Source organism: Marmota monax, unplaced genomic scaffold, assembly GCF_021218885.2.
Source record: "Marmota monax isolate L192 unplaced genomic scaffold, Marmota_monax_Labrador192_F-V1.1 WCK01_AAM20220418_F8-fsc00010, whole genome shotgun sequence".
Lineage (NCBI taxonomy): Eukaryota > Metazoa > Chordata > Mammalia > Rodentia > Sciuridae > Marmota > Marmota monax.
The window spans coordinates 3,119,980-3,145,489 of NW_026692321.1; the positions used below are offsets into that span (position 1 = coordinate 3,119,980).

The 25,510-nt window shown below is 41.3% G+C and overlaps 1 long non-coding RNA gene across 1 annotated transcript; it reads right to left on the minus strand.

Moving 5' to 3' along the window:
- Positions 1-1,320: 1,320 nt before the first annotated feature.
- On the minus strand, positions 1,321-18,612 carry LOC124090852 (uncharacterized). The gene is made up of 2 exons (XR_006851242.2): positions 18,278-18,612; positions 1,321-2,003 (listed from the first exon to the last, which is right to left on the minus strand). It is a non-coding gene; the product is annotated as an uncharacterized LOC124090852 (long non-coding RNA).
- Between the last annotated feature and the right edge of the window lie 6,898 nt (positions 18,613-25,510).

The window sequence follows — 25,510 nt, forward strand, 5'->3', positions numbered from 1 at the left end:
TCCTCAGTCCTGCAAGCTTGTGGTGTGGTGTGTGTGTGTGTGTGTGTGTGTGTGTGTGTGAGTGTGTGGTGCAGGGACACATGCAGCACCACTCCTGAACTTCTGAGATTTTCCCGGTCTTCCTGTAGAAGTCTAATGTCTTGCCTTACTTTTTACAACTTCCAGTGCTGTTAGTCACATGCTTCCAAAAACCATTATAACGTTGCAATGCAAAGCACTTCATGAAGCCACAGGAAGGCAACCTGATTTCAACTCCAGTAAGGCTGCTGGCTTTCTCAAACCAGGCCCAGCTTGCCGGGGTCCCTCTCTCCCTGCAGCCTGGACCCCAAGAAACAGGGGAACTCTCAGCTAAGCAAAGTTGAGTGTAGCTCTGCTCTAGGTGCACTTTCTCCTGCTCGTAGCCTCCACATGAAGTGTTTAGGTGCCTTCAGTGGCCACGAGGGCCCCCTTCCCAGTGCACTGCATGGCCTAGAGAAACTCAGAGAAATTGCTTCTCAAAATAGGTGCCAACTAGAAGAGAGGTAAACCCAGACTTCCCTGTGTGGCTTCGTCACAGAAGGTGGCCTCTGACAAAGCTCAGGAGTTGTGACATGGCCTTTTCAGAGTCAGGAGATCCTCACCAAGCTGTGTGATGACTCTCATTGGAATATCTGCTGCACATCTCCCACCGGTAAAGGAATCGATGCAATGTAAAGGGGAAGACAGAGAAAGAAAAGAACCTTTGTTCTCCTGCATTCTATTTTCAATACCACACTTATTTTTGCCATGCCATTCTTGCAGATGTGTGCCGATGTGCCCGTGGATCTTTCCAGCCACGTAAGTTTAACATTACAAAACAAGCATTCCCTTATCCCTGTGGTGACAAGGACACCACCTGTGGTTCTGGAAAGACAAAGTGGAGTGATGAAGAGACCAGGAAGAAGACTGACTTAGATGCCTGCCCATTCCCCAACTCCTTAAGTCAGATCTTGGGAATGAACCTGGCGTGATTCTCAGACCCCCACCTGCTGATGTCCCAAGACTGCCAGAAATTGAAATTTCAAACTGAGAAAATATGGAAAGTGCTCAAAACCATGGCTGGGACTGTGGTATGCTGAACCAGGGCTAATCCTGCTACTCTGCAGAGTTCAAAGACACAGGTATGGGATGGGAACGGGAAGGACAGTAGAATGAATCAGAGTAAATTTCCTATGAGTTATTACGACCAGTGTAACTGTACAGCACTTTCAACCGCAAGAGTGGGAGGCTATAGTCCATGCATGTATGATGTGTCAAAGTATATTCTACTGCCACGTGTAACACAAAAGAACAAATAAAAAATTTAAAAAGACATAGGTGCATTGTATCAATTTTCTCTTTGTGAGTAACAAATTTTTATAGACTTAATAGATTAAAAAAGCATGGGATAGTTTGTTAGGATAGTTCTGTAGGTCAGAAGCCCAGCAAAGGGAGCGGGGGTCATCAGGCTCTCCAGGGTAGAAATCAAAGTTGATGGGCTGATGGCCTGTCTGGAAGCTCTGGAGAAAATTCTATTTCCAAGTTCATTCTTGCTGGTAAAATTCAGTCTCTCGCAGACATCAGATTGGGACCCCTGCTTCCTGCTGGCTGTCGACTGGAGGATGCCCCCCACTTTCCAAGTCACTCACTTTCCTTGTCATTTGAGTCTTTCCTATCTTCAAACCAGAGAGGGAACTTGAGAACTTTACTGTGCTTTGAGTCCAACTCCAGCTAGAAAATCTCTCTTCCTAAGATGAGCTCAGGTGATTAAGGTGGACCCATGTGGGTCCTTGCTCCATCTTCAGATAACTGTCCTACAACATGACCTGCACATGAGTACAGCTCCATCCCTTCCCAGTACAGGAGTATCCAGGGCTCAAAACCAGGTGGGAGAACTGGTGCTCATCCCAGAATCATCTACAGTTGTTTTTCACCCCAGCATTTGCTGGCTCTGTGAACTTGGCCAAAGGACTCTTTAACTCTGAATCCTCCTGCTTCACACATCCCTATGGATGAAGTGAGAGAATGGAGATCAGTCTACCTCAAAGAATTATGACTTTCAAATGAAATACAGCCGACACTGCATTTTGTAAACTATATAGTTCTTTTCTTTAACCACACATTTCCCTTTGCATAGCATTTAAAGAATTCTCACATTGTATAGCAAGTTTTTTTTTTTACATATCTGCCATTTTTCTCAGGAATTCCAGAATGGTTGGCAGCAGGTATAATGTTGATTTTAACTCCACTCTTCCCACTAGTTTAAATTGATCATATGAAGGCAATTGTCCAGTAACTATGAAATGAATGTACACCGAATGTATGCCTAAATTTTAAAAGCTCACAAGGGACTCAGGTATATATAAAGAAATGTAAAGATGTACTAAATTCTTTCTTGAGAGTGCTGGAAAAAAGTGATATATATATATATATATATATATATATATATATATATATATATATATATATATATATATCACAGATCAAATGTGATTTAAAAAAAAATAAGTCTTTGGTGAAGATATTACCCAGCAGCATTTAACTTGCAATTAATCAGTTAATAGATAAGACATAAATGCAGTGTTCTACCTTAGCAATAAATTTATACTTAAAACATTGCAGAATACAAGAAGGAGATTAAGGGGAGGGAGGAGGGATAGGAAAGGAGAGGACATGTGAATGAATATGTCAAAATTATGCCATGTGCCTGTATAACTATACGATAGTGAATTCCACCTTCATGCACATCTATAGATCACTAATCAAAAATAAATAGGTTAAAAAAAAACAACAGAAGGAAGACCAATACAGTAGCAGAAGGGCAGAGGGTGAGGAGGAGGAAAGGGAAAGAGGAAATGCCCAGGACTGGAATGGAGCCGTTTAAACCCCATGCATGTAGGATTGTGTCAGATGAGCCCGGCTGTTACGTACAACTACAAGGCACTAATAAAGCTTTAAAAAGAAGCATTGCACTGCAGTGATGTATGATTCTGTGCATTTTGCAATTTTCTGAAAGAGCTTGACAACAACTCAATTTAGCTATGTAGGCCCAGAGACTCCAAACTCCTTACTGGGGAGAAAAATCCCAAAACAGAAATTGGATTTTGCTGTTTATTTCTGTATTGTGTTTGTGTATCTTCACAAAGCATTCCTCTTACAAACTGTTCTATAATATTTTGCTTAGAAACTAGAGATCTCTTTACCCAAATACATGTACGAAGTAGAAAGAAAATCTTGCTTTCCTCCTTCCATATTTCTCACACTCCCTCACCCAGTGATTAGATCAAATGTGCTTCGAAAAGCATTTATGAATACCATGGTTAAAAGAATTATAGCACAAGACTTCACTCCAATTTTTTCTTTGGTTTACCTTCTTTTTTTTCTTTTGTAAAGATAAATTTAGGGTAATGATAAATCAAAGAACAAAGATATACAATATAATGTAACAAAACAAACATGGGTTTGGGATCCACACAGAACTAATATTAAGTTTTATTTCTTTCACTAGGAAGGAATATTTCTAATTCCTCATGTGAAAAATATGGCAACGAATACTTATTTCTAGCACTAAGACGTGGAGTAGACATAAAGTCGATTGCGTGACTATGTTCTCATTAAGCAGTAGGTTGTCAATAAACAATAGCTGATAGTGTTGTAATCACTGTGCGTAATAACATTTTAAATAAGAGTCAATCTAGGTATGCTCTAATGATGCTTCATATAAAACAACACTTTTTTAAAAAGTTTTTAAAAATGCAAATCCACTATCCCTGAATTGTCACCCAAAAGTCTAATAAGGGTTTTGAAAGACCAAGAAGATTGCTCAAAACTACAGTGGCCCACATGGAATCAGATCCAGATAGGACTGTTGCTAGGCCTGTTAGGGCTCCTTGCTCCTGTCTTCAACGCCATTAACCCAGGAGTAGCTCTGGTCCGTGGCTCCCTTCCATTCAGTCAGCATGATACCTTCATCTTTACAGACATAAACTTTTCTACAAGTTTAAAAATGTACTTTCTTTGGAAAACTAGAACACAGAATCTTTTTAAAAGATCTTTATTTTCCCCCTCAAGTATCTTCCCAAAACAGCCAGATAGGAGAGACACATCCCCCTACACAAAACCCACACAAAAATATCAAAATCTGTTGATAATGAATTTAAATCGTAAAAAAAAAAATCCATACGCTAAAATCATTTTTATTTTTAATTTTCCCCTCTTTTTTCAAATTCATGGACATAATGTTTCTCATTGCAACTCAGAAACATCTCAAAATAGCTGCCAGAATCTTACAAATAAACATAAAACCAAGACTTTTGCAGTGTAAAAATAGTCCTCACTTCTGCTGTAAAGGTTGTTTGCCCTTCTAAATCTTTGTTAGGGTTGGGACTGAATAGGCAGCTTAGGCATGCAGCCACATTTAAATAAGGCCAGTTTTCCTCTCTGGAGATACTCATACATACAGCATTTTGTGCCCTCCATCTCATATATGTATGTGCATTCATTTTTTTTTAAAGTAGAGAAGCAGAATACAACCAGAGAGTTGAAAAATATGCATGAAACCAGTTCAATTGCAATGTAATTCATGCAGGGTTCTATTACATCATAAATTATGGCCCCAAAAGTTTGCTCTGAAGAGTATTATATTCAAAAGTGCCAACTACAATAACGATCACCCTTTTGTTTCATTTGCCTCCATATTTAAGTTGGGGGAATAGACAATTTAACGTTAGCACAACCAACATTTCCAATCAATGCTCTGGGAAAGAGGTTCACTCTCCTAGTCCCTTTCTTTGAGGTAACTGGAATCCCGTGTCTCACTTATTAATCTTCTGAAATGCAAAGCCCATGGTCTTACCAACGAGTCGCTGGACTCAGTTCCTGGAAGGTCCATTTTGATGGGGATTCTGGCTCCACCAGTTTTCATGGCACCATAATAGGTAGGAAGATCATCCCAGACTGATTTTTGTAAAACAGGTAAAATAGGGATGTGACCTACAGTTCAACTGGTGATAGTTTTCATGATAGAGAAAATCTTTTCTCATTTCCTATACCTTAAAAAATGAAAATCAGAAAAAATTGAATTTCGTTCCTTTTTGTGATTCACTGCAGGGCCTTAGCAGATGTTCGGCGATACAACCTCTGCCTCACCTCCTCCCGCTTGCCTTTTAGTTCTGGAAAAATCGGTTGCTCGGCATCTTTGGAAATCTGCCAAGTCCTCCCCACCATCTTCCAGCTTTCAAGTGTTTGTGCTTGCTGTGCCTTCTGACAGAAATGCCTAGTGGGAGACAACTTTGCATGGATATTTGTGTTTCTGTATATTTTGTGGGAAATGCACAGATTCCCCTGTTTCAGTCCAACATTTCAAGGACAGGTGTACAGCATACATCTTTCCAGAAAAAGGATTTTATATCTCTGAAGAAAAGGGCAGGCATGCTTACTGCCCACTATAAAATATTCAGGTTCCCTAGGCCGTTCTCCTAACCTTGACTGAGAAGTCTGTTAGAAATAGCCAAAGGGAGCCCTAGCCCTAGCGCTTTCCAAGCAAAGCATCCATAAACACCTCTGAATATTTCCCCACTCTATTCCCTGCGCACTGCTCAATCAACGTGAGGGCAAACAAGGGCCATCCTTCTAACCGTGTGAGAAAACAGGGCATGTTAGACTGGCTTCCATTGTTTTGCTCCAAAACCAAGTGTTAAACTCAGCTCTTTAAACTGCACTGGGCAGTTTAAGACCTAGGAGCAGATGAAAGGTCAATTTTGAATCATGTTCATCCTCTGCCTCTGACTCATGCAGGTGTCACTAGGAGGTCCCCACCATTGTAAATAGTGATTTCTTTCCAGGGGCACCGAATATACTCTAGGATTATACTTGTATAGAAACCAGGGGTTAACTTGTCTCCCTCATAGAAGGAGGATGACACAACAGGATCTCAGTAGAACTTTGAGTATTTAAGAAAATATTGCAATAGCTTAGTGTCCCTCAGGTGAGTTCCGGTGGAAAACTTCTGAAGGGATAAGCGTACACCCTATGGGCAGTTACTCTAGGACAGCAGTCACTCAACCAGAAAGCATGGCATTCCATGCATTCCTCACTTTGTCTGAAGCCTCTACTGACCTCACTTCAGTTTTGGAAGACTTCAAGTCAGTCTCCTCTCACTGACGAGGACAGTGGTTAATGGAGTTTCCATAGCGTTCTTCCCCGTAGACCATGGCAGAATCTGTATAGTTACTAATATATTCTACTACATTTACAACAATGTCCCAATTCAAGTATTAAGACCAATACAGAAACTTAAACCGAGTTTGCTGATTAGATTCAGGAAGTATGTTTGCACATAATAACACTAGACTGGCTTTCCTCTGGCACTTACATTGCTGTTGAGAGTAAACTTGAAACATCTGAGTCAAATTGAATGTTTTTGGTCAAGTGCTCTGGCAGTCAGGTCAGTCAAGGTGGCTGGCTGGTGGAGTGAGATATGTGACTTATTCAAGAGAAAAGTAGCTAAAATTTGAGACTGGGTGGAAGTGAAGAGTGGATGCTGTTGCCAGTCAATTCTCCACAGGTCTTTCTCACCTCTACACATCTTTTAAGCAAGGAACTGACTGCACTTAGTCATGGGAATATCTCTAAGAGATATCTGTATCGTGAACACTGGGAGACAAGACTAAGAGGGTAAGGTCGGGCATGCTTACTGCCTATTATAAAAGAGGCAGGTTGTCTGTGCTTAGAGTTTTTGTCCCATGAGCCAACATACTGCTTATTCAGAAGTGGTCTACTTTCATCTGAGTTCTCCTTGAGAATTCTGGCTGAGAGAACTGCCTCAAAAGTGTGGATACTTTGATGTTACTCCTGTTGTGAATAGCAAACTGTCCCTTCTCTGTACACTTGGAATCTATGCCTGTTCTTTAATTCATGAAATTTTGGGAAGTTAACACATTGGTTTGTAAGTAAGGCTGTTTCCAGATTTTCAACAATAGCTCCTCTACCTGTTGCCTCACCCTCGGATGCTCTTTACACTGTGAATGCTCTTTGTTTTCCTGATACTCTTTGCTATTTTCTTATACTGGTAATGAGATGTGTATTCTGTCTGTCTCCCTCCAATTGAATGTATGCTCTGGGAATGTCATGATGACTCTAGGTCCTACTGTTTCCAGTGCCCTGAATAGTGCCTGACATTAAATAGACACTCAATAAGCATTTTTTTAAACATATTGGGCTTTCTTTGGAGATTTGGAGATTATAAGAGAAAGAGTATAGATGCTGTCTCTTTTTTTGTGTGTGAATCATACAAGAAATATATTAAATACATGAACATCTTCTGATGCAGATACATGCATATTTGTAACACTTAACTTGCCACAGAAGGAGGTATTTTTATTAAAGAAGATTTAACTAAAACATGGAACATTTTCTATGCCAAAAAATGTTTAAACAATTGTAAGTAATCCGTTCATAAAATGAAGCATTATTCCATAATTGTCTCCCCAATCTTACAAGTCAACATTAATAGAGCAACATAACTTTTCTATTAGGATGACTTTTACTGGAAAATATATACAGTTTTATTGAGGTAAAAATCTCTTATTGACAAACTAACTTTCTGTATTAAAATTACATAGTATAATCAGAAACAGAGTTTTGGATCATTTCACTGGAAAGAGTGAATAGAACCAAGAAGCAAGGCACCACATCAGGAAAAAAAAATGCTAAACAGAGAATTTGATCAAAATCTGTTTTAGAGTAAGGCACATACAATGAAACAGTCAATACTATGCTCAAATCCAAAGACAGAAATATGGATAGAGTTTGGATGAAGATCATTCTTACTTGATTGACTCTGTATTCAGTTGTTTTTGTCTTATTCTGACATTCATAACAATTATAGTAGTGTTGTATTTGAAGAAGGAAAATGGCACAGGAAAAATCACAAAGAGCTTATAAACATCTTAAGAAAGAAAAGTTACTATTTTTCTAACAGAGATGGTGCCAGAGGCTCACCTGCCCAGTCCACAAAGTGCAAAGGGTCACTTTAAAAAGTTCAAAGAAAGAATTATTATCATCAGGCTAAGAGTTCCTCAGATTACTCACCACTTTTTGTTTGTTTGTTGTTATTAAAAGAAATTATTTCTTTAAGTGGCTTTGATTTTAGAGAAGAAATGAGCAGAGAAAAAAAATGAGCAGAGAAAGCCCCTCCCATAGTTTCCCCTGTTATTAGAATCTTCCCAACACCTGATGAACATCCATATCAATGCATTATTATCATTCACCAACATCCATACTTTACATTAGGGCCCCTAATGTATATTTTGTGTGCTTGACAAATTCTATCTAATGTGTCCATCTTTAGAATATCATAGAGAATATAATTATTCGCTAAAACCGTTCTGTATTGCACCCATTCATCTTCCTCGTGATTCACCATTCAACCACTGATGACAACGGACCTTTTGATTGACTCTAGTTTTGCCATTTCAGAATGTCCTACAGTTGGTGTTACACAGTTTGTAACTCTTCAGGTTGATTTCTTTTCACTTAGAAATGCTTATTTAAGGTTCCTTGATGTCTTCTCCCAGATTTTAACTTTCTTTTTTTTTATATTTTATTTTTTTTAAATTTTTTATTGTTGGTTATTAAAAACATTACATAGTTCTTGATATATCATATTTCAACCTTTGATTCAAGTGGGTTATGAGCTCCCATTTTTACCCCATATACAGATTGCAGAATCACATCAGTTACACATCCATTGATTTACATATTGCCATACTAGTGTCTGTTGTGTTCTGCTGCCTTTCCTATCCTCTACTATCCCCCCTCCCCTCCCCTCCCCTCCCCTCTTCTCTCTCTGCCCCCTCTACTGTCATTCATTTGTCCCCCTTGTATTAGATTTTAACTTTCTTAATAAAGTTGTTTGGTGCACAAAAGTTTTTAATTTTCCTGAAGTTAAAGTTACTTTTTGGTTGTGTTGCTGCTGCTCACACATCTGGTGTTACATCTAAGAATTCATTGTGAAGTCCAAGGTTATGAAGACTTACCCTCATGTTTTCTTCTGTTTTATGGTTTTATATCTTAGATTTAGATTACTGTGTGGAAAGTTGTTCTGGTACTATTGCTGAAAACAGTTACCTCCCCATGGAGTGTCCCTGACACCTTGACTGTAGATGCATGGGCTCATCTATGAACTATCGGTTCCATTCCATCTATACCGGTACCACATTGTTTTTATTACTGTAGATTTCCAGATAAGTGTCTAAATCAGGAAATTTTATATGCTATATTTCATTTTGAAAATTGGCTTTTTTTGATCTCTAGAGTTCTGTGTGAATTTGATAATTGGCTTTGTTATTTCTTCAAAACAGACCTTGGGAATTTTTGTAGAAGTTATGTTGAATCTTACATGCTAGATCACTTTGTGTAGTACTGGCGTTTTAATAACATTAAGTCTTTCAGTCCATGAACATGGGTTTAGATCTTCTTCAATTCTTTCAACAATATTTATTCTGTAGTCTGCAATGTACCATCATCATCTTCTTTATCAAGTTGTTTTTTGCTAGTGATCAATACAGTGATGGTTATAGATTTATCTTTAGTGTTAAGAAAATCTGACCTCATAGAATAAGGCTGGAAGTTGTTGTGGTTTGGATATGAGAGATTTCACAAAAGTTCCTGTGTTAATGCAGGAATTTTCTGAGGTGAAAGGCTGAGAATAGGAGAGCTATAACCTAATCAGTTCATGGTAGTTTTAAATGGACTGGCAGGGTGGCAACTGTAGGCGGATGGGTCATGGCTAGACGGGGTGCCTTGGAAAGGTGCATCTTCTCTGCACCCCACTACCCACCCACTCTTCTTTCTGACTGCCCTGATAGAGCAGTGCTGCTCCACCATGTCCTTCAACCGTAGTGGTGTATCACACCTTGGGCCCAGGTCAGTGTAGTCATCTGACCATGGACAAGACCCCTAGAGTCATGAGTAAACTTTTCCTGCTCTAAGTTCTTCTTGCCAGATATTTTGATCACAGACATAAAAAGCTCATGGACACAAAAATATTCACTCTTCTATATCTTGGAAGAGTTTGAGAATGTTTGATATTAATTCTTTAAATGTTTGGAAGAATTTACCAATGAATTAATAAAAAGTCCTTCAGGATAGAGGCCTACCTCAATTGCAGAGCATTTGCTTAGCGTACTTATGGCCGTGGGTTTGATCATCTGCATCACATAAAAATATTCCCTTGGCTGAGGATGTAGTTCAGGAGTAGAGCTCATGCTTAGCATGCACAAGGCACTAGGTTCTTCCCCAGTGCAAATTCAACAACAAAAAACAAAACAAAACAAAACCAAAGAAAATACCATGAAGCCATCTGGTCCTGTAATTTTCTTTGTTGTTATGTTTTTGATTACTGATTACTCGTTACAAGTTTGAGATTTTTAAAATATCTTTTTGAATCAGTTTAGGTTATTTGTGGGTTTCTTGGAACTTGTGCATTTTATCTAGGTTATCAAATCTGTTGGTGCACGATATTTTACTGTATTCTCTTTTAATTATTATTGTTTCTGTAAGGTTGGTAGTAGTGTCTCAGTTTTCTTTTTACATTTTAGCTATTTGGATATCCTCTTTTTCCCCAGGTCAGTGTAGCTAGAGATTTTCCTATTTTCTTGTCTTTTTAAGTATTCAGTTTTTGGTTTTGTTGATTTTTCCCATTGCTTTTCCATTCTCTGTTTCATTCAGTTCCACTTTAATTTTTGTTCTCTTCCTTACCCTACCTGTGAGTTGCTCCACCCCCTCTTCTTTTGTTCCTTAAGGTATACAGATAATTGCTGATTTGAAATTTTTCTTCCTTTATAGTGTAGGTTTTTATATCTATGAATTTTTCTTTTAGTATTTCCTTCACAATATTCCATAAATTTTAGGATATTTTGTTTCACATTTTTATTTGGATCTAAATATTTTCTAGTTTCTCTTGTGATGTCTTCTTTTACCTATTGGTTGTTTAACAGCATGTTTTTTTCATTTCCACGCATTTAAAATTTTCCATTTTTGCTGCTTTTATTGGTTTCAATCTTTATTCATTTATTGCCAGAAAATATACTTCATATTACTCCGACCTTTGTAATTATATTAAGGTTTGTTTTATGACCCAACATATGGTCTGCCCTTGAGGATGTTTCACATAGACTTGAGAAGGGTCAAGCTGAACATTTGGCCATTGCATGGTGAATCTGGGACTGTTGCATTAAAAGTAAAAAATAAAAAAAAAAAAAATTGAAAGGAAAGCACCATCCAAGGGTTCAGGTTTTTCAGATGAACCCTTTGCTGCCTCAGAGACTGAGAACAGAAAACTCAAGTCAGCAGTATCCTGCCAGTGAGAAATTCAGAAGCTCTGGTCCTTAGGAAAAGGAAGCAGTCTGTAATGACATTTCACAGTCTGCGCCAAGAGTGGCTTCTAGCTGTTGAAATTAGAAAATAAGGGATTACTTGAGCATGAGAACAAAGTCAATTGCTTGAAAAGGATAGATGAGTTGGATACATTCATTAATTGGTTGATAAAAACGGAAAAATTAATCACCAACATTAGAAACAGTGGGACATTACTACAGATCTCACAAACATTAAAATGAAAATCAGAGTATATTATGAATAATAATTTTGCCAAAGAATCTGAATATTAAACAGAATCGGCAAATTTCTAAAGTGTGTGTGCCTCATACATGTACCTTGCCAACACAGACACTAGAGGATCTGAACAATTTTATGTCTGTTCAGTAATTTTATTATGAAGTAAAAATATCTCCCATAAATAAATTCTAGTTACTTGGCTTTACAAGTGAATTCTTCCCACAAAGAAAGAAATAACATCAAAATATTTGAGAGAAAATGAAAATCATAGTACATCTCTCAACTCTTGCTAAGGGAATTTCTGCCTCCAAACATGAAAATTTGAGAAATTAATTCTGAAAAGTGATTATGATGTGTGTCTGTCTGACCTTGTGTTGTGGTTTTTGGAAAGGAGGAGTCTGCAATGTGTTCCTCTTGATGGCATTGTGTAATTAATTATTCCTGATAGCAACTTGCTCGTTTTATTGCTTCGAGGAGTTAAACTTCTTCACAAATCATCTCATTCATGCTTGTAATTAGAAAGAGTATACCAGACCTATGATGTTACTGGAAAAGTTAGATCCGTGGGGTCACTCATTGCCCTGCACAGAAACTGCTGCGTTGGTATGAAACGTGAACCACAGCACAGGGCCGAAGCCTGGTCTCATGCTCTACTGCCAAAGTTAGGAAATTCTCAAAGCTTTTTGAAAAGTGCATTTTTACATTGTTCTGGTCTGAAAACGTTGCATCTAGTTCCTCTGTGCTCTCTGTTGGGTTGTTGTTCCCTGCTCGGGTAATACCTGGGAGAAGCAGTGTTGAATTCCCTATTTGGAAGGGGAGTGCTCTGTGTGGCCCATGGACAGGTGGTTGAGGAGGACTTCCCCTTGGGAATTTGTGCCCTGGGACAGGCGTGCTATGTACTTGAAGCTGCTGGCTGGTGATTAAAGGGGTTGGACTGGCTTACAAGCACAGATTCTTCTCTTGCAAACTTGATGATCTCATACAAAGACCTCGTCCCCAGCTGGTGTTTGACTTGTATCACTGAATATGCTAAAAATTTGAAAGTTAAGTGCAGCTTAATTTTTTTTCTTTATATGTTGTCCAAACACAAGTGTTGGTAAAGTGCAGTAAAAGGATGCTCAGAATTTCTGAGTCAGAAATGTGAAATATGTAAGGAACAAAATTTGGTTGTATCCCAATGTCTTTCTTGGATGTGAATAGTTCTATTCATTTTAAATTTGTTGAACAAAGTGCAAAGTTGGCAATTATCGGAATTTCCTTTGAAATTGAATGTAATGTTATAAAAGTCTAAAAAAATGCATGTACAGGTAGACATTTTCCTAAACTATGTACAAAAGTATAAATGGTGCAAAGTCTCCAAGGAGCAATTCAACAACACCCACATATAACTTTTAAAATGCATTTAAAATTGTTCTTACTCCAATTTCAGAATTTGGAGAATTTCAGACCCAATATGTTTTCTTTTAAATTTTAGATATATTTAATACTTCATTGTTAAATAGTAACTAATTGAAATTCTACAACTTTATTAGACAATAAATTCTGTCTGTGGGATTAACTGCTATGTAGATGTGAATTATAGTGTAGATGATTCTATGCTTGTGAACAAAGATGTTTACGATACATGATTAAAGAAAAACACATGCTACAGACAGGCCATGCCAACATAGTTTATAAAATACATGTGTGTATACTACATATAAACACATGTAAAACTTTTAGAATGGTTTCTGGATGGTAATTAATACTCAGTAAACGTTAAACATAAAGATCTTATAAAAATTGGGGTATTTTCCCCTTTGGTAGGAATATGGATATTTTTCTTATTACTTCTGCTTAATTTTTAAAACTCTCAACAATTAGCATGTCTTATGTTTATAAATTTTAAGGTACAATTTTGGTTGTTTTAAACAGCTTACTAGATTCATCTTCATTTATTATTAGGCAAGTTGAGCAGTAGTTTATTCTATAGGCACCAAAATTTTAATGAAGAGATGCTAGGTGAGGAGCAAAGGGAGTTGGGCGGACAGGGGAGGGGTGGAGATGGAGAAATGGCCGCACCTGCGCCCAGGTCCTAGGGTGCGTGTTGGTGACGATGACAGACAGCCAAGGCCGAGGGGTGAAGCTGCAGCCCTCAGGGGCGGGCTATGGCTTAGGCAGAGGACAGAGGAAGCAGGGGACCATAGCAACGGCAGGACACTGGGTGTCTAAGCAGGAATTCAGGGTACGGTGTCACGAATTTAGAGTGACGAGGACCTCGCAACAGTAAAACAAACACAGGTGAAGAGAAAACAGGGTGGGGTTCTGGAACATTGCGAGGACCTCCAATCAGGAGACCTGAGGAAACACTGCATCAGCCCCAGAGAAGGGTCTGTCCACAGAGGCTCGGCCTGAAGACACTGGAAGAGGAGGAGAAAGGAATACCTGGGGCACATGCCCAGCAGCGGGTAGCATTTACCTGTGCCCATTAGGTCAAGTCTCTCAGGGGTGTTATTCCACTCTGGTTTGGACAAGCGTCCCCCAGTGTGGTCGGGGCTTGGTTCTCAGCCTGTGGTGTATTCGGGAGGTGGAGAGGTGGTGAACCTTTAAGAGATGGGCTAGTGGGAGGCCTTCTGATCACCCCAGGCCCTCCTCTTCCTCTTCCTCTTCCTGCTTCTTTCTCTGCCACATTTCCACTGTGATACACTCCACCCCAGACCCAGAAGTTATAGGGTCAACATCACCATGGACTGAAACCTCCAAAACCTTAAGCCAAAATAAACTTTGCTTCTTTTTTAAGATAATTATGCAGGTATTTTGTCACAGTAACAAAAAGCTGACTAACATATGCTCTCTATGTTTAAAGATTTACTTTTATCAGATTTATTAGTATATACTTAAGAAAAGGCTTAAAGTATGTAACTTGATGTATTTGAACGTGTTTTAACATATTTGTGAAACTGTTCCCCAAATCAGGACACATCTACCACCTCTGAAGAGTCCTCGGTCGGCTTATGATTTCTTCCTTGAGGCCATCATCTTTCACTATGGATTAGTTTGCATTTTTCTAGAAATGTATTCAACACAAACATGGAATATGCACCCTCTTTTGTCTGACTCTCATTCAGCGTAATTACTTTGAGGTCCATCCATGATTTGGCTCTCCCAGTTGTCCTTTCTGGCTTATTTCTTAGTATTCTTACATGAATATGCCACAGTGAGTTCAGTCATTCCTTGTAATTGCCCCTGGGTTGTTTCTAGATTCGACCTGTTAAATAGTGAAACTCCTGGGAGTACCCAGGTTTGATTCTTCATGTAGCATGTGCTTTCTTTTGTCTGGGGTCAACCCTAGGGTATATAGGTGTGTTTTTAAAAACCTGCATATATTTTCTAGAGTTGTTATAACATTCTGTGATCACTGCAATATACAAAAATATCGCTGATCTATGTTCTCAGCAACACTTGGTGTGGTCAGTCAGTTAATTGTAGAGATATTGATAGGTATGCAGAGGGACATTGTGATTTTAATTTACATATATTCAACTTTTACATTAAAGAGTTGATTATATTTAGGGAATCTTTTCATCTTCTTTCATGAATTGACTACAAAACTCATTTGGTTATCTGTTTTGGATTGTGTTGATTATTACTAACAAATTGTAGTCACAGCAGTTTGGGAGGCTGAGGCACGAGATTCACAAGTTTCAAAGCCAGCCTCAGCAAAAGCAAGGTGCTAAGCAACTCAGTGAGACCCTGTCTCTAAATAAAATACAAAATAGGGCTGAGGATGTGGCTCAGTGGTTCAGTGCCTCTGAGTTCAATCCCTGGTACCAAAATTAAAATTAAAAAAAAAAAAAACGTCAAAGTTCCTTATATATTTTGCATATACCTCCTGGACCTTATGTAGGATTTACAAAAGTTTTCTCTCAGTCTATGGAGATCTTAATTTTAACAAATCCCTATTTATCAATTTTTGTCTTTTATGGATCATAGTTTTGGCATAATAGCTAAGAAAACTTTGTTTAACTCAAGAGCAGAAATTTTTTTCTCTTGTATTGATTTTTATGGATTTATGTTTACATTTAGAGGCATGGTTTATTTTTAGCTTTTACATGTGGGGTGAATTGATCAAATCTTATTTTGTTTGTTTGGCTTGTTCATGGACCTACAGTTCCTCCAGCATCGGGAATGCATATGGGTTTGTTTTGACAGGTCCTCTACTGTTTTTAATCATCGGTTTCTGTGCCTTGGAATGTCTAGTACATTTTTATTGAGTGACAGCTATTGTAAATTTACAAAAGGGCTCCAGATGATGTGGCTTCCACCATGAAAGATCCACTACGTTTTCCTTGGGTATGAAAAGTGGGCATTGCTCGCCTTGATTCAGTTCCTGTCTGGCCTGGGTCTCCTGCGAGGAAGGCTCTGCCTGTCTCCTGCTGCAGAGCGCCCAGGACTTTCTGCTGAAACCTGAAGGATCATCCCTTTTGTTTCCAACACAGGAAGCCCTTGTGCTTTTCGGTGCCCTCTTCATGGGAAATGCCCCTGGACTCTTCCATCTCACTGCTTCCTCATCAGACTCCTTCTCTTTGGTCTTTAGTTTTCCCTCTAGTCCACCTGGCCCCAGGTCCCCTCAAGTCTCCATCCCCAGCCTGGCCCCTGGGGCTTGGACTCTCAGCTTTGGCCTTGAGTCTAGGTCAGCACACATCCACCCCCTGAAGGACCTCTGAGAGCTTATCTCCTCGGGAATTTCCCCCTCCCCCCGGGTTTGTAGGTTTAGTAATCCTAGGAAACCTGGAAATAGTTTCAGGTTTTTAAAAAACTCAGAGAGTTTTAGTGCTTTTCGGTGAGAGTGTGGAGCTCCAAACTACCACATCCACTTCAAGAGCAAAGTTGGGCACAGCCCTCCACCTCCTGTTGGTGGATTAACCTTCGCCCCCTCTCTCTTCTCCTGCGGTCTCATTTGTCTTTACAGCTGTCGCTTCACTTAAGTTTCTCTTACATTATCTTCCACTACCGTTGAACTGTGTGTGTGCTGTGTGTGTGTGTGAGTGTGCACGTGTGTGCACGTGATTACTAACTTGGGCTCCTTTAAAGTTCCTGGGTGCAGTATGTTCTTGCCCCGGAATTTCTCCTTTTGTCTTTTGAGAAGGTTATTTCTGACCTGTGATATGCCCCTGTATTCTTTATGTCCTCAGATTTTCATTTTCTGTCCTTAACTTATGTTTGCTCTGTGTTTTAGACAAAAAGCAAGTCTCAAAAAATGGGGAGGTTAGTGGTGAGCTTGAGTATTAATTGAAGCTTTTTGGATTTTATTTTAAATCAATTCAGTTTTATCAGATTGTTTTTAGTAATTTTTTTCTTATAAGAAAAATGTTTATTATTAGGACAGAAGCCTCAGTAACCAGGTGTACAGTCCTTCCAAGGAGATTTGGGGAAGAGGAGAAAGAAATACATGAACACACATTAATCAACTGTTTTCTATTTCTGATTTATGTCGTATGTTTTAAACATTAGAACCTTATTGGATAAGGTCATCAAAGGGCTCTAGGGTCCTTTACAAAACACCTGACCCCCGAGAACCTGCCTTGCATACTAGTAGGGCTTAAAAAAATGTTCATTTGAGTTCCTACTGGAAATGTGGGTCAGTGGGCAGAGGGTGGAGAAGCTTGTGAGAAGCTCCCAGGAGGGCTGGAGCTGATGTGACCAACACCAAAAGATGGATTAGAAGCAATTAGATTGCTTTTAGGAATCACATTCTCTAGGACACTAAGCCATCTGAACTCTTCTATGTAAATTAGAGATTAACAACTGGACAGATTGAAGGCAGGACAGGAACAGTGTGGATGGCCATCAGTCCATGCAGCTCAGGAACACTCAGAGCCACCGTGAGCCGACCTTCCCTCCTCCTCCTCTGGCACTGTCTTTAATCCATGGATGTATTCATGGACCACCTGGGTATATTTTTGTCTAGTCAAGATGTTAAGGGGATTTTGAACATAGAGAGGGATTGGGATAGGGACCAGAGACATCAGTGCTTAATTTTGCATTAGTGTCTTGGGTTATTCCAGCTCCTAATTTTATGGCTTTATTTGCTATTAGAGTGAGTTAGCCATCCAAATAAAATTGCCTGTTAAGGCCTGGAGTGATTCACAGCCTTGCGGACACCATGCTGTTCCTTTGGGCATGCCCTGTGCTTTGGTGATGATCACCTAAGCTGACTTTCTCAGGTAGCCAGGGGGACCTCAGACCTGGCCTGCAGGAACAATAGTGCCACACAGGGATCTGCTTCAGGTGGGGCTGAGACGGACGCCATCTTCCTTGGTCTCTACCACTCAGGGGCTGCTACGTTCCCTTCAACATTTAGATTGTGAATGCTCACCTACTTCTGATCCCATGCTTAGCCCTATTTTTGTCTGAATAGGAGTTGCACAATTCCAGGAAAATGTATTTCTACTTTGTATTATGTTGGCCTTATTTCCCCAGGAGTCCCAAGTGGAGGTGGAGTCATGGCCATCTTCCATTATGATTGCACCTCCCTTCATTGTCCAAAGAAATGACAGGACGTGCCTAGATGGTTCAAGCCCCCACCAGCAGCAGCAGCAGAACCAGCACCACCATCCTCCTCCTCACCACCACTATTATTATTCCCTTTTAATCTAAATGGCTATCATGCATTACTTACCTGATGAGATAAGGTGGAGTAGGTCCCTTCCGTGTGGATGGAAAGTGAGCCACTGTCATGTGTGACACAGAGTTTCTGCCCTCCTGTAGTTTTCACTCTAGTCAGCAGACAGGCCACACAGAGTCTTGCAATCAGTAAGGAGTTTCTGATATTAGTAAGGAAATACCAGGAATTAAAAAAATAAAACATGGCAAGGGTAGGCACTAGTGTTTCAGAAAGAAGTGAAGGATCTGAGCTGAAACGCTAACTGGAGATTTTGGAAAGGGTTAGCCCGCCAGAGAACGCAGCAGGTCTAAGGGGGCTCTGTGAGTCAGGAGGTGGAGTGGTTTGAAGAAGGCAAGTAGGACCAATGTGGCTCACTGTGGTGAGAAGAGGAAGTGAGTGCAAGGAACTGAAGAGGAGTTAAGCAAGATGAGATCATATAGGACCCGAGGCATATGGCAAGAAGCGTACGTGTACATGTATGTTGATGTCCTGATGACTCGGGTTCTGATGGTTTGGGGGGAACATAAAATGGTGTAGCCACAGTGGAAAACAGAAAGGTGGTTCCTCAAAAACTAAAAATGTAGAATCACCATATGACTAAGAAATATGCTTTGGGGTAAAAGCAAAAAAGAATTGAAGGTCTCAAAGGGATATCTGTGCCCCCATAACAGTGAGATTCATAATCGCCAAAAGGTGTAATTGATGTAAGTGATGTGACTTCGTGGACGGATGCATGGATAAACAAAATGTGGGCCATGCACAGCACGGAATGTCCTTCAGCCTTACAAGGAAGGGAAATTCTGACGTGTGCTGACATAGGGATGAACCTCCGGGGCATAAGCAAAGTGAAAATACTAGTCACCAGAAAGATCTCTGGGTGTTTCCACTTGTAGGAGACAGAGAGAGCCGACAAACTCCTGGAGACCAAGCAGGGACTGGCAGAAGGAGGGGAGGATTGGTTAGTGGGTGTGCAGCTTCCGCTGGGAACGGTGGACAAGTCCTGGTGGTGGGGACGATCACACAATAATGGATGTACTTGATGCCACTGGACTGAAGAGTAAGATTGTAATTTTTATGCCAGGCATATTTACCACAATTAAAAGTTGTTAAAAGAAAATGATCATTTGATGACTAAAGTCTAGACTTCAGGAGGTTAGCAGGAAAACATGAAGAACTTTGAGGAGGCTGTTGTGTATCCCCAGCCAGACGCCATGGTGGCTTGGATCAGATGTCACTGGGCGCCTGGTGTAGGATGGTTCCAGTGCAGATGGGAAATGAAGTTACAGCCAGCCCATTCTAGGAAGCTCATTGTAAAGCCAGCAGGAAATTCTAGCTACATTATTTACAGAGTGTGTTAGGTAAAGGAGATGTGTGTGTGTGTGTGTGTGTGTGTGTGTGTGTGTGTGTGTGAGAGAGAGAGAGAGAGAGAGAGAGAGAGAGAGAGAGAGAGTGAGAGAGAGGGAGAGAGAGTTTCCTCAGCACAGAGAAGTTCTGACAGAAGAGGAGGAGATATTGACTAAGAAGAGAAGGAAGTGTATATTTGGAGGTGCCATTACATAGGGGCAAAGAGAGGTCGTTCAGGGTAAAATCCAAGGTAGATATGGGGGGAGAGTATGGGAGACAATAGCTATAAATTGATGTTTAGGTGTCATGAAGATGGTGTAGTTCTCACATAATGATTTCTGCTTCAGCAGTGAATTAAGAAGTGAGGTTACTATCTCTGAGTACAGAAGGACAGGGTGCTGAGGTTCAGGTGCAGAATGGAAGTATGAATGAGCATCTTGGTGAGGGAAGAAGCAAACTAATTAAAGAAAGGCAGAAGATGGCAGAGCAGTACCTAGAATCTATTGGGGATTTTGGGCAATGCACGTAATCTTATTTTTTTCTTGGTGACACTCCTACACGATAGGCATTCTTTCACCTAAAAGCACAGGTGCAGAACCTGGGGACAGGAGGGCAACCGATGCTTTCCATTTTGCAAGGCTGCACCTCAACATACGTTATCTAGGACCCACCATGTGCCCAGCTCCGGACATTGCTCACTTAATCATGACGATATCTTAGTCTAGATAAAAGAGAGGTGCAAAGAAGCCTCCGGGCAGTTTGTCAGGGTCATAAGGATCAGAGGCAAGTTTCAAATGACTCTAGCCTCAAAGCCAATCTCCTCCACCATGCTGCCTCACCTGTGCACCGTGTGCAGAGCGGGGGCCTCCTCCAGGGGCAGCGGCTGCACAGGATGTCCCATGGCCAGTTTTCTTCATTCTCCAAGGTCACCAGAAAGATAGAATCGTTATGTGCGTGTTTTAAAAGGTATTGACAATGTAAATTTCGGAATTTTCACACAAGAAGATCGCAGAATATGGTTAGGTTTTGCCTCTTTGCTGAAAAGGAAAAGAATTTGAAGCCTAAAGTCAAACAAATCAGAACTATTGCTTGGTGTCCACATTTCTAGTTCCATACTATTTGTTCTTGAAATTGCAGGGAAAAAAGTCCATTCAAATATATAGCATTCTTTGGAAATGTCAGTTTTCATATGCTCAAATCTGGTGTTTTCCTACACAGAGGGCAAAATGCCCAAGCGTAGTTAAGGGTCAGCAAAAGTCAGAGCACCCATCTTCACTCCTACTCAGCCCAGTGTCTGGAGTGAAGGCTCCATCAGCCCCTGAGCCTCAGCAAGCCTTTCTTCCCCGTGTCCCTTCTCAGGAACACCTTCAAATCAATGCACCTGTCACCACCTGACATGTGAAAATAGCTAAAGATTTCATCTAAAATAAAACATGTCATAACTCTTCCCTGGTGGAGCTTTTTGTATCATTGAATCTAAAATTAAATTGATTTACCATTTGTAAGCATAATACCAAATGCAGAGTGATAGAACTGATCATATTTTTAAAAATCCATTTATGTGTCAAAAATACCATATACAAAGCTAAATAGCAAGCTGTGAAGACAATTGCAAAGTGCACATCCAAAAATCCAAAATATATGATGGAAAACAGAAAGACATTAATATAAATATAGATAAATCATATAAAAAGATAATTCACAATAACAAACACAAATGTTCAACAGAAACAAAAAAATTTTTCAACTTACAAACCTAAAAAAAATACAACATGGTTATTATCATTATTAGCCATCTGATTAGTAGATAATAATTTTTAATTAATTTTAAATAAACAATTATCATTGAACTTTGAAATGCTAAGGGTTTATAAATATACAGAAACACTGTACTTCGTATTTGATGAAAGACCATTCAGATATGTCTACATATCTACAACTACATAAATACATCTGTGCATTCAACATTTATACAGTTTGTCCCTGTAGACGGCAATTCTACTTCCAGGAATGTTCCCAGAGTGGCCAATAGCTGAATGGGCAAACATAGGTACATATATAAGGGACTTGGCCATATCACTGGGACCATCAAGGATCTCAGGACAGAAAACCTGGTGCCCCGAGTCTTAACCAAGGAAAGCCATTTCTTTATGTCGTGGCAAAGAGGCCCCCGCTGTGTTCCTCACACTGGTATCTAGTTGGCATTCCTTTCACAGTTATGTGATTTAAATGTGAAAAAACTCTTCAGGAACTGATAGAAATTATAAGGCATATAGTGATCGATTTGTTAATTTAGTCAATCTTCACAACTTTTCTGCCCATTGAGTTATAATCCCAGAATTATTTGAAAAGTGTAGAAAAGATTAATTGCAGATTGATAACACTTTCAGATCTGCTTCAAAGGATTGGAGGCGTAGTTAGTGCGACTAGCTTGGGAAGAAGAAGACCCTGCGGGACAGCAGCGGCTCTGGTGCCTGAAGCAGGAAGTGGCTGACTCTCCACGCAGGGATTTTTTTAAAGACTTTTAAGTGGGTTTTGAAGACCAAATGGGAATATATGAAATAGAGAATGTAAAGAAGCCTTTTTATGCCTAGAACCTAATTTTGCACCTGAAAGGACTTGGAGGCCACAGTACTAAAGAGGACAGAGAAACCATGGGTAAGGGGTGAAAATAGTTCAGGGCAAGTTTGGGAAAGACTTTGGAAAAGATAAGTGTTTTTTGCTTGATCCCATATCAACAATTTCAAGAAAAAACGTAGCCTGATCAAATCTTTGTTTGAAAGACTAACATGCGACAGTGAGAATGAATTGGCTAACACGTGATGTGACGCGATCCTCCACGGCAGGCAGCACCTATGCTGTTGGGCCCACGCAGCCTTCCTCTGCCGCAGCTTCTGTTAACTCAGCCTGTTCCTCGGGTCCCAGGCAGCCCACTGAGTCTAACTCTCCACTGCCAATTTAAGGAACGTCACTTGCTAAGTTGTGCTAGAAACAGACACAAAGATGATAAAGGCATGGTTCTTTCTTTCTTTCTGAAATGCTGCAGGCTGGTAGGACAGGGAGGTTTTGAAGTGCCTAGCAACTGGGTCTGTAAACACAACTCTAAACCACATATGGTGGGGGGAGACTCGACTATTCTTGGAAGCAAAGTTTTTCCAGGGAAGAAAACTCTTGAGGTAGACTTTGAAAGATGAGATGGGACTTTACACAGGAGTGGAAGGCGAATCTTCTCCCCTCTCTCCAGTAGCAAGGCTCCTCCTGCTGCATCTTGTAGTTTCTCTAGGTGCCTGGAACTGAGCCAGGACTTCACCTTCTGTGTACACTCTTACGATGTCATTAGGCTCGCTCTCAGAAGTAAGTCAAGTAATCTCACTTTTAGAAAAAAAATAAATAAATCCCAGGAAATTGAATTTGGTGCTTATCACAAGAATATTTGTGGAGAAGAAATGACATCCTACTCAGCCTGATACCAAAGCACAGGGTGTACTCACTGCCAGCTCCTCACGGGTACCCCTGTGTCGCTTTTCCTCCAGCCACACCTGTGCCCTTCCAAGTCATGAGGGGCTTTGCTTGTTCATACAGTACCCCAAGTGCAGAGCTCAATACAGGGATCCAGGAGTTAGCCCCAAATATTTCAAATAATGAACAAGTCAATTACTATATCAATGCCTGAAAAGCACTTTGGGGACTTGCATGGTTCTATCAGATATGAAGACCTTTTGCTTTACATATTCTGCCTTCTCAACTCAATCATTTGTCCCTTGAGTACAGTGTCTCCCTGCAGCTTCTTTACAGCACCCATCCCCAGCCTCCATCAGAGAAGGCCAACATCAGGCACCCAGACAGATTTTTTTCCTCTCTTCAGTTCTGGGATGGACTCATCACCTGCTTGGCTTTGTTCTCCGCTGTTTTGAAGAAGAGTAGACATCACTGTCCTGTTCTTTCCCCAGGACGGCTTCGGGGCTTGTGTTTTCTAAATACCTTCTCAGGTCTTAGCCTCTGCAGCTGATGTGACCCATGCTGAGATCTTCTTTCCTCAGTTGGGGTGAGTCTTGCTGTGGCGTGCACAGTGGAAAGGAGACAAGGTGGTGACTTGTGCAACTTAGTGGCAAGTGGGGCTCACCAGCAGGAAGGAGCTCCGTCCTCTAACACCAGCCGTGAGATCTGGGATCTCTCCAGATGTCTTACTTGCCACCCCTGCAAAGTGTCGTCTGTCTACCTACCTCCAGGGCTCCTGGCCTACTGACCACTCCCGCTGCCCAGGAGACTGACCCTTCCTCTCCCATTCCCATGGGCTCACTCAGAGGACTCGCTTCGGCTTGTGGGATTTACCGGGGTGACCTGGACCAAGACCAAACAGAGGCTGTGAGTGCCACTGAGTGGCCGTCCATGTCCTTTCCCCTGTGCTGAGGAACTGGCCCAATCCAGAGAAAACCAGCTCCTTCAGCCCGGGATCTGGAATTAGATCTGGTGGGAGAATGGCAGCTGACTCCAGCCAATACCTAACATGGCAAAAAGTAAGCCACTGCTGCTCATGCCTCTGGGATTTGGAGGTTAATCCTTGCCCCGACATTGCAGAACACCTCACTAAAATGTAGAAATCTTCCCTTTGTAGGCTACTGGATTCCTTGTAAGTCATGATTTCATAGCAGCCACTATGACCTTGGTATTAACTTTAATTGTATTTTTGAAATTCTGTCTTGTCCTAGTCAGCTCAGTGTAGGCACAAGAATAACAAAGACGCGCACTCCGGAGACCGTCCTGGGAAGCAGGCTGTGTGTGCAGCAGGCAGAGTGGCGGGGGGAAGCCACAGGTGGGAGCCCTCTGCACGGGTCAGAGGGCCAGCACGCAGGGGGTGACTGAGGCCAGATGAGGCCGAGGACGGAGGAATCCCGCTTCACAAGCAGCTCTGTGTGGCCGTCCAGCCAAGAGACGGGGCACAAAGCACCAAGAGGCTGGTGTGGCAGGTGCGACCAGGGCAGGAAGGGAAGAGAAGAGCACCTGCGGGCACCTAGCACAGGTGCCAGGGTTCAGTCACCTCCTCAGTTAACCTTTAAAGCAAGCCTTACCAGTGGGCGTTCTCATGTCCTTTCTAAAGGTACGACTTCCGCAGGCCTTGTGAAGTGGACGCTCTAGTGACCATCCACCCAGTGACTTTGGTGACACATCCAATGCTTTCTGTCCCTCAGTGTCTTAGCTGTACTGTGTGTGTGTGTCCCTGGCAACCTCGCTTGGCTTCTGGAAGGTGAAACTGGGAGAGACTGGCTAGGGCCCTCAGCCATAGACCTGGCACTGCTCTGGCACAAGGATGCCCCCACTCAGGTCACTTCTCAGGACACACTGACCTTTCCGCCTCCCTGGTCCCCATCCTTAACCCTTCCCATGCCGATGCTGCCCAGGGAGGCTCCAGTGAAACATCTTGCTCTAGGTGCCCCGCCCTCGGTTGCTGAGTCTCTTGTCTCTCAGGTTCCGTGCTCCCCTGGGCACGTTACACTGAGCTCATTGTTTCTAGGGTCTCTTATTTCCATCCCCACCCTAGAGATGAAGTCTTCTGGGCCTGAGAACTTTTCTACGTGGACTTCATTGTTCGTTATTCATTAACAAACACTGGTCAGCAGCCTGCTATGGGCCACAGGTCACGCTTCGTCCTGGGGACACACTGACGAGTAAGAGAAGTGGCCTTAACCTTCCCCTGGCTTACAATCCTGGCTGAGACCAAGATGGGCAACTCTGACCGTGGTCACGGCAGGGGTGGAGGTTACATAAGGGTCTCTGCAGATCAGAGGGGTCTCTTTGCCCCATGGTGCAGTTGGGGAAACCATTCAGGGAGATTGATATCCTCATTAACGTCTGAGAGGGGAGATGAGGCTCGTGAGGGGAGGGCAGGCAGAGGAGTGACCACTT